The sequence below is a fragment of the Salvelinus sp. IW2-2015 genome, unplaced genomic scaffold (genome assembly GCF_002910315.2).
Source record: "Salvelinus sp. IW2-2015 unplaced genomic scaffold, ASM291031v2 Un_scaffold16433, whole genome shotgun sequence".
Lineage (NCBI taxonomy): Eukaryota > Metazoa > Chordata > Actinopteri > Salmoniformes > Salmonidae > Salvelinus > Salvelinus sp. IW2-2015.
In genome coordinates this window covers 4,769-14,663 of record NW_019957584.1, presented here as the reverse complement: position 1 = coordinate 14,663, position 9,895 = coordinate 4,769, and the positions used below count along the sequence as shown (strand labels likewise).

At 42.9% G+C, this 9,895-nt stretch overlaps 1 non-coding gene across 1 annotated transcript; it reads left to right on the top strand.

Moving 5' to 3' along the window:
* The first annotated feature begins 9,524 nt into the window (after positions 1–9,524).
* trnac-gca (transfer RNA cysteine (anticodon GCA)) lies at positions 9,525–9,596 on the top strand. Its single transcript has one exon. It is a non-coding gene; the product is annotated as a tRNA-Cys (tRNA).
* Positions 9,597–9,895: the final 299 nt, after the last annotated feature.

Sequence of the window (9,895 nt, the reverse complement as noted above, 5' to 3'; positions counted from 1 at the left end):
AATAGAGAATCTATTCATGCTGTATGAAAAAAGCGAGTGTGATTAGGTAGAAATAAAGCACCTAACTCATGAAAGCAGTTTATGTAGTCTTTCTTTGTATTCAAGAGCAGAGCCAAGTGCAAAACACAGTTAACTACCCCAAGAGAAGCACTTATTCTTCCAGCAAAAATGTATGCTTCCATTTAAGGTAACTTTAATGTGAAGCTAGGAGATAATCAGTTCAGAAAAGTGCCACAGAATGCTTGTTGTCGAATGGCCATTAACAGATACCCCAACAAAAAGCACTTACTGCAGACAAAACCAGTCAATGCTTTTGTTGGGTTGCTGTTGTGACGTGTAGGTACATGTAGACTCATTAAAGTAGGTTCTGTAATTCAATGCAGAATTCAACCCAACTTAATAGCCTTTCTGTGCTGATAAAAGAAAGGTGCTCAAGTTGAAGTAGATTCAGCATGTTCAAGAGCAGAGCCTAGTGCAAAAACACAGTTAGGCTACCCCAAAGAAAAGCACTTATTAGCTATGGATTTAAATAACGCTTTAGTTTTAAGTAACTTTCATTTGCCAAAAAGGATAATACTGACAATCAGGTGATTTTAAGCTAAAGTCACGTCAAACTACCCCAACAAGTAGCACTTACTGCATTATATATACAAGTCAATGCTAGTGTTCGGGTACAATTGTGACAGGTTTGGTAGGGAAAAGGCCACAGTTGGAGTTCTCTGGTAAAGACTACTTACTGGTTTGGTCGAGAAAAGGCCACAGTCGTAGAGCTCTGGTAAATACGACTTATTGCTTTCTCCACAATGCCCATCTTTACTGGAGCCCATTCATTTAGTTGGTAGTCCTCCAAGGAAAAAAAAAATGTTTGTCGTCGGTGGCCATCAACAGCTACCACAACAAAAGCACTTACTGCAAACAAAATGATCATGCTTTTGTTAGGGTTGCTATTTGTGACATGCAGGTACACAATAAAGTATTTGCTGTAATTCCATAGAGAATCTATTCATGCTGTATGAAAAAGCAGAGTGTGATTAGTAGAAATAAGCACTAACTCATGAAAGCAGTTTATGTAGTCTTTCTTGGATTCAAGAGCAGAGCCAGTGGCAAACACAGTTATGGCTACCCAAAGAGAAGCACTTATTCTTCCAGCAAAAAATGTATGCTTCCATTTAAGGTAACTTTAATGTGAAGCTAGGAGAAAACCATGTTCCGAACACCACAGAATGCTTGTTGTCGAATGGCCATTAACAGATACCCCAACATAAAGCACTTACTGCAGACAAAACCAGTCAATGCTTTTGTTGGGTGCTTTGTGACATGCAGGTACACATTAAATTAGTGCTGTAATTCAATAGAGAATCTACATCTGTTGAAAAGAAGTGTGTGAAGGTAGAATAACAAGTAACACAGAAAGCAGTTATGTAGTCTTTCTTGGTAGCAAGAGCAGAGCCTAGTGGCAAAACACAGTTATGGCTACCCAAAGAGAAGCACTTATTCTTCCAGCAATATTTGCTTCCATTTAAGGTAACTTTAATGTGAAGCTAGGAGAAAAACACGTTCAGAAAAGCAACACAGATGCTTGTTGTCGATGGCCATTAACAGATACCCCAACAAAGCACTACTGCAGACAAAACCAGTCAATCTTTTGTTAGGGTTGCTGTTGTGCTTGTAGGTAGATGTACAGTCTGACTAAAAAGTAGCTGCTGTAATCAATGCAGAATTAGACCCTAATTAACAGCACTTCTGTGCCTGATAAAATAAAGGTGCTCAAGTTGAAGTAGAATCAGGATGTTCAGAAGCAGAGCCTAGTGGCAAAACACAGTTCTGGCTACCCCAAAGAAAAGCACTTATTAGCTATGGATTTAAATAAGGCTTTAGTTTTAAGTAATCTTTCAATTGCCAAAAAAAGGATAATACTGACAATCAGGTGATTTTAAGCCGCTAAAGTCACGTCAAACTACCCAACAGGTAGCACTTACTGCATTATATATACAAGTCAATGCTAGTGTTCGGTACCAATTGTGACAGGTTTGGTAGGGAAAAGGCCACAGTTGGAGTTCTCTGGTAGAGACTACTTACTGGTTTGGTCGAGAAAAGGCCACAGTCGTAGAGCTCTGGTAAATACAACTTATTGCTTTCTCCCACATGCCCATCTTTACTGGAGCCCATTAATTTAGTTGCTAGTCCTCCAAGGAGAAGAATCAAAAAAAATAGTTGTCGTCGGGTGGCCATTAACAGCACCACAACAAAAAGCACTTACTGCAGACAAAACCAGTCAATGCTTTTGTTAGGTAGCTATTGTGACATGCAGTACACATTAAAAAATTAGTAGCTGTAATTCAATAGAGAATCTATTCATGCTGTATGAAAAAGTAGTGTGTATTAGGTAGAAATAAAGCAGGTAACACAAGAAAGCAGTTCATGTAGTCTTTTTTGGTACGCAAGAGCAGAGCCTAGTGGCAAAACACAGTTATGGCTACCCCAAAAGAGAAGCACTTATTCTTCCAGCAAAAAATGTATGCTTCCATTAAGGTTACTTTAATGTGAAGCTAGGAGAAAAACCACGTTCAGAAAAAGCACCACAGAATGCTTGTTGTCGAATGGCCATTAACAGATACCCAACAAAAGCACTTACTGCAGACAAAACCAGTCAATGCTTTGTTAGGGTTTTCTGTTGTGGCAGTAGGAAGAATTACAGCAAATACTTTTTATGTGTACCTGCATGTCACAATAGCAACCCTAACAAAAGCATTGATCAATTTTGTTTGCAGTAAGTGCTTTTGTTGTGGTAGCTGTTGATGGCCACCCGACGACAACAATTTTTTTTCTCCTTGGAGGACTACCAACTAAATGAATGGGCTCCAGTAAAGATGGGCATTGTGGAGAAAGCAATAAGTCGTATTTACCAGAGCTCTACGACTGTGGCCTTTTCTCGACCAAACCAGTAAGTAGTCTYTACCAGAGAACTCCAACTGTGGCCTTTTCCCTACCAAACCTGTCACAATTGGTACCCGAACACTAGCATTGACTTGTATATATAATGCAGTAAGTGCTACTTGTTGGGGTAGTTTGACGTGACTTATGCGAGATGAAATCTCCTGATAGCATTGAATGAGCTGTATTCACCAAAAGCAAACATTAAAACGCTCACCCAGCGCTCCTAGTGGTGTGTTTACGGACATATTCAATCAATCCTTATCCGAGTCTGCTGTTCCCACATGCTTCAAGAGGGCCACCATTGTTCCTGTTMCCAAGAAAGCTAAGGTAACTGAGCTAAATGACCCCGTAGCACTCACTTCCGTCATCATGAAGTGCTTTGAGAGACTAGTCAAGGACCCTATCACCTCCACCCTACCTGACACCCTAGACCCACTCCAATTTGCTTACCGCCCAATAGGTCCACAGACGACGCAATCGCAATCACACTGCACACTGCCCTAACCCATCTGGACAAGAGGAATACCTATGTAAGAATGCTGTTCATTGATTACACCTCAGCATTTAACAACATAGTACCCTCCAAACTCGTCACTAAGCTCGCGACAGTGGGTCTCGACGCCGCCCTGTGCAACTGGGTTCTGGACTTCCTGACGGGCCGCTCCCAGGTGGTGAGGGTAGGAAACAACATCTCCACCCCGCTGATCCTCAACACTGGGGCACCACAAGGGTGCGTTCTCAGCCCTCTCCTGTACTCCCTGTTCACCCATGACTGCGTGGGCATGCACGCCTCCAACTCAATCATCAAGTTTGTAGACAACACTACAGTGGTAGGCTTGATTACCAACAACGGCGAGACGGCCTACAGGGACGAGGTGAGGGCCCTCGGAGTGTGGTGTCAGGAAAATAACCTCACACTCAACATCAACAAAACAAAGGAGATGATCGTGAACTTCAGGAAACAGTAGATGGAGCAGCCCCCTATCCACATCGACGGCACAGTAGTGGAGAAGGTGGAAAGTTTTAAGTTTCTCAGCGTACACATCACGGACAAACTGAAATGGTCCACCCTCACAGACAGCGTGGTGAAGAAGGCGCAGCAGCGCTTCTTCAACCTCAGGAAGCTGAAGAAATTTGGCTTGTCACCAAAGACACTCACAAACTTTTACAGATGCACAATCGAGAGCATCCTGTCGGGCTGTATCACCGCCTGGTACGGCAACTGCTCCGCCCACAACCTTAAGGCTCTCCAGAGGGTAGTGAGGTCTGCACAACGCATCACCAAGGGCAAACTACCTGCCCTCCAGGACAGCTGCACCACCCGATGTCACAGGAAGGCCAAAAAGATAATCAAGGACAACAACCACCCGAGCCACTGCCTGTTCACCCCACTATCATCCAGAAGGCGAGGTCAGTACAGGTGCATCAAAGCGGGGGCCGAGAGACTGAAAAACAGCTTCTATCTCAAGGCCATCAGACTGTTAAAACTTTTTAGGGATAGGGGTCAGCATTTTCACTTTGGATGAATAACGTGCCCAGAGTGAACTGCCTCCTACTCTGTCCCAGATGCTAATATATGCATATTATTATTACTATTGGATAGAAAACACTCTGAAGGTTGGTCGATTTTCAACTCATCGTCTATTAAATGGATCTGTTTGCACTTCCTACGGCTTCCACTAGATGTCAACAGTCTGTAGAACCTTGAATGAAGCCTCTACTGTGATGTGGAGCTGAATAAGAGGGGAATGAGTCAGTGGTCTGGCAGAGAGCCAGGTCCTGGTCACGCGCATTCCACATGATATCGACTTGCGTTCCATTACTTCTATAGACACAAAGGAATTCTCCGGTTGGAACGTTATTGAATATTTATGATAACAACATCCTAAAGATTGATTCTATACTTAGTTTGACAAGTTTATTCGACCTGTAATATAACTTTTTGAAGTTTTCGTCCGACGTTCGCCTTGACCTGCACGAGCGTTTGGATATGTGTACTAAACGTGCTGACAAAAGTAGCTGCTTAGACATAAATAATGGACATTATCGAACAAAACAACAATTTATTGTGGAACTAGGATTCCTGGGAGTGCATTCTGATGAAGATCATCAGAGGTAAGGGAATATTTGTAATGTAATTTCGTATTTCTGTTGACTCCAACATGGCGGAGAAATTTCGTTTCTATCTGAGCGCCGTCTCAGATTATTGCATGATTTGCTTTTTCCGTAAAGTTTTTTTGAAATCTGACACAGTGGTTGCATTAAGAACAAGTGTATCTTTAATTCTATGTAAAACATGTATCTTTCATCAAAGTTTATGATGAGTATTTCTGTTATTTGATGTGGCTCTCTGCAATTTCTCCGGATATTTTGGAGGCATTTCTGAACATGGCGCCAATGTAAACTGAGATTTTTGGATATAAATATGCACATTATCGAACAAAACATACATGTATTGTGTAACATGATGTCCTATGAGTGTTATCTGATTAAGATCATCAAAGGTTAGTGATTAATTTTATCTCTATTTCTGCTTTTTGTGACTCCTATCTTTGTCTGGGAAAATGGCTGTGTTTTTTGGACTTGGCGGTGATCTAACATAATCATATGTTGTGTTTTCGCTGTAAAGCATTTTTTAAATTGGACACGATGGGTAGATTAACAAGATGTTTATCTTTCATTTGCTGTATTGGACTTGTTAATGTGTGAAAGTTACATATTTAAAAAATATATTTTTGAATTTCCTGCGCTGCTGTTGTCGAGGGGTTCCGTTAGCGGAACTTGTGTCCTAGAAAAGTTAAACGGCCATCACTAACTTTGAGTGGCTGCTGCCAACATACTGACTCATCTCTAGCCACTTTAATAATGAAAAATGTATGTAATAAATGTATTACTAGCCACTTTAAACAATGCCACTTTATATAATGTTTACATACCCTACATTACTCATCTCATATGTATATACTGTACTCTATACCATCTACTGCATCTTGCCTATACCGTTCGGCCATCGCTCATTCATATATCTTTATGTACATATTCTTATTCATTCCTTTACACTTGTGTGTATAAGGTAGATGTTGTGAAATTGTTAAGATTACTTGTTAGATATTACTGCATGGTTAGAACTAGAAGCACAAGCATTTCGCTACACTCGCATTAACATCTGCTAACCATGTGTATGTGACAAATAAAATTTGATTTGATTTAGTAGCCGTGGACTTTAATGCAGGGAAACTTAAATCAGTTTTACCAAATTTCTATCAGCATGTTAAATGTGCAACCAGAGGGAAAAGAACTCTGGACCACCTACACTCCACGCACAAAGATGCATAGAAAGCTCTCCCTCGCCCTCCATTTGGCAAATCTGACCATAATTCATCCTCCTGATTCCTGCTTACAAGCCGGAAGCACCAGTGACTAGATCAATAAAAAAGTGGTCAGATGAAGCAGATGCTAAGCTACAGGACTGTTTTGCTAGCACAGACTGGAATATGTTCCGGGATTCCTCCAATGGCATTGAGGAGTACACCACATTTGTCATTGGCATCATCACTAAGTGCATCGATGACCTGAAGCAATGGATTACAGGCAGCATCCACACTGAGTTAAAGGCTAAAGCTGCCGCTTTCATGGAGCGGGACTCTAACCCGGAAGCTTATAAGAAATCCCGCTATGCCCTCCGACGAACCATCAAACAGGCAAAGCATCAATAGAGGACTAAGATCGATTCGTACTACACCGGCTCTGACGCTCGTCGGATGCGGCAGGGCCTGCAAACCATTACAGACTACAAAGGGAAGCACAGCCGAGAGCTACCCAGTGACAAGTCTACTGACGAGCTAAACTACTTCTATGCTCGCTTCGAGGCAAATAACACTGAAACATGCATGAGAGCACCAGCTGTACCGGAAGACTGTGTGATCACACTCTCTGCAGCTGATGTGAGTAAGACCTTTAGACAGGTCAACATTCCCAAGGCCGCAGGGCCAGACGGATTACCAGGACGTGTACTGCATGGATGCGCTGACCAACTAGCAAGTGTCTCCACTGACATTTTCAACCTCTCCCTGTCCGAGTCTGTAATACCTACATGTTTTAAGCAAACCACCATAGTGCCTGTGCCCAAGAACACTAAGGTAACCTGCCTAAATGACTACCGATCCGTAGCACTCACGTCTGTATATTTACATTTAAGTCATTTAGCAGACGCTCTTATCCAGAGCGACTTACAAATTGGAAAGTTCATACATATTCATCCTGGTCCCCCCGTGGGGAATGAACCCACAACCCTGGCGTTGCAAGCGCCATGCTCTACCAACTGAGCCACTGTAGCCATGCAGTGCTTTGACAAAACCTAATTCCTCCTCAGGAGACTGAAAAGATTTGGCAAGGATCCTCAGATCCTCAAAAGGTTCTACAGCTGCACCATCGAGAGCATCCTGACTGTTTGCATCACTGCCTGGTATGGCAACTGCTCGGCCTCCGACCGCAAGGCACTACAGAGGGTAGTGCGAACGGCCCAGTACATTGGGTCCAAGCTTCCTGCCATCCAGGACCTCTATACCAGGCGATGGCAAAGGCCCTAAAAATTGTCAAAGACTCCAGCCACCCTAGTCATAGACTGTTCTCTCTGCTACCACGCTGTAAGCGGTAAGTGCCAAGTCTAGATGCAAGAGGCTTCTAAACAGATTCTACCCCCAAGCCATAAGACTCAGACTATTTGCATTGCCCCCTCCTCCCCACCACTGCCACTCTCTGTTGTCATCTATGCATAGTCACTTTAATTAACTCTACCTACATGTACATACTACCTCAACTAGCCAGTGCCCCCGCACATTGACTCTGTACCGGCACCCCCTGTAAATATTGTTATTTTTTACTGCTGCTCTTTAATTACTTGTTACTTTTATCTATTTTTCTTATCCATATTTTTTAAACTGCACTGTTGGTTAGGGGCTTGTAAGTAAGCATTTCACTGTAAGGTCTACACCTGTTGTATTCGGCGCATGTGACTAATACGATTTGATTTGATCTTCAAGAAACAGAAATTAGCAAAAAGTCAGTGGTGTATTTGACAAACGTTTATTGGAAAGATATGGATTTCAGCAAACGAAGAAAGGCAAGAACTACAAAGGACAAACATAGGTGTTTCATTAAATATATATTTTTTAAAGAATTAACCAATGTTGTCAGAGCTAGATTCCACAAAGCCTGGTCTCTGCTCCACTCTGTTGGTGAAGTTCATCATAAACATCCTTCACCATGGAGTGGAGTTTAGTCTGCTAGGGATGGGTAAACGTTCAATGAGAACACACACACACACACTGTCTCTCGTTGACAATGATAACAAATGCTCCTCTTGTGATTGGGGGTAGGGGTGGTCGGGATCAACGCTTCTGGCCCTGATGCCACTTCATGTGGCTGTGGAGGCCGTTGCGGGAGCCGCACAATCTGCTGCTGGTGGGACACGTATGTTGGAATTCCGATAGAACCTTGATTCCAGCTCCGCGTTGGAGACTCTGGGTGCGTTTCTCACTTTTCTTCTATAGGATGGCACCTTCCAGGTGCTGAACCTCCCTGGCACAGGTGGACTGCCAGGTGGACCTGTCGAGTACAAGGGTTTCCAGGCTTGAGGGATTGTTGCAGACCTTCAGCGGGTCCATGCTGTGGCCTTTTGTCTGACCTCCCGCAGAGCATTTGGCTGCACTCAGTTGGCCGTAAAGAACTCGGCGTGGGAGGCAGTGTTCAGGCATTCGGATTACGTGGCCAAGCCAACAGAGGTGTCGTTTAGCCATGCTTGCTTCGATACAGGTCGACTTGGCGTTGGCGAAATCTCATTATGGGATAGTCTGTCCTCCCAGGTTATCCCAAAGATGCATTGGAGGCACCTGATGTCGAAGGCTTCCAAGATGTTGATGTGGCGCCAATATGGGGTTCAGGTCATTGAGACATAATGCAGGGTGGAGAAACAAACAGCATTGTATACTGCCACCTTGGTTTGGGTCTTGGGGTTTAGATTTTTGAAGACCCTGGCACGATGGCGTCCGAAGGAAGCAGAGACTCTATTGACAGAGTGTGGACTTCGGAGAGAGAGAGAAGCACCTAGGGTGGTGAAATGGGGTACCACTTTGAGGGGAACACCACTGATGTTAAAGGTAGGGAGTGAGGGGGAAGGAGATGAGAGTTGTGCAGTTATTTCTGTCTTTTGCCACTTCATGTGTTTTTATACTGCTGCTACTTGCTGTTTATTATCTATGCATCGTCACTTTACCCCTACCTACATGTACAAATGACCTAACCTGCACTCCCACACATTGTTATTTTGTGTTATTTCGTGTTTCATTTTTTACTTTCGTTTATTTTGTCAATTTTGGCTTTCTAGTCCATCACCTTAACCACTCAGCCACAACAACCTGATTGTTTTTTCTGTGAGAACTCTGTGTCCTGAGAAGCACACTGAAGTGACCTGAGCCTGAAAGAGTGAAAAGAGGGTGGTGCACTGGCCTGGTATTTGTAATCACATGGCCCTGGCCTAAAACCAACAACATAATGATAACACTTCTGTTTGCAGCAAGCTTTCAACAGGGGGTATAGCTCAGTGGTAGAGCAATTGACTGCAGATCAATAGGTCCCTGGTTCAAATCCGGGTGCCCCCTCATTTTATCTTAGATTTCCCTAATTACCTATCAAAAATACAAGACAACAGTACACTGTAAAAGGATTACCATGAATTTGATGGTAATTTACAGGCAGCTTGTGGCAAGTAAAGTTCTGTATTTAATATCACAATACAGTTACTGTAATATAAATATGGTATCAAAGCAAGCACTGTCTAATGACACACAGTCCAATAGCGTAAAATGCACTTTATTATACGGTAAAAAGGTCAATGCTACCGTAATCAGAACTAATTAAATTCATTGGGGGGAAGGGTTTGTATGTCACAGTATTTTAC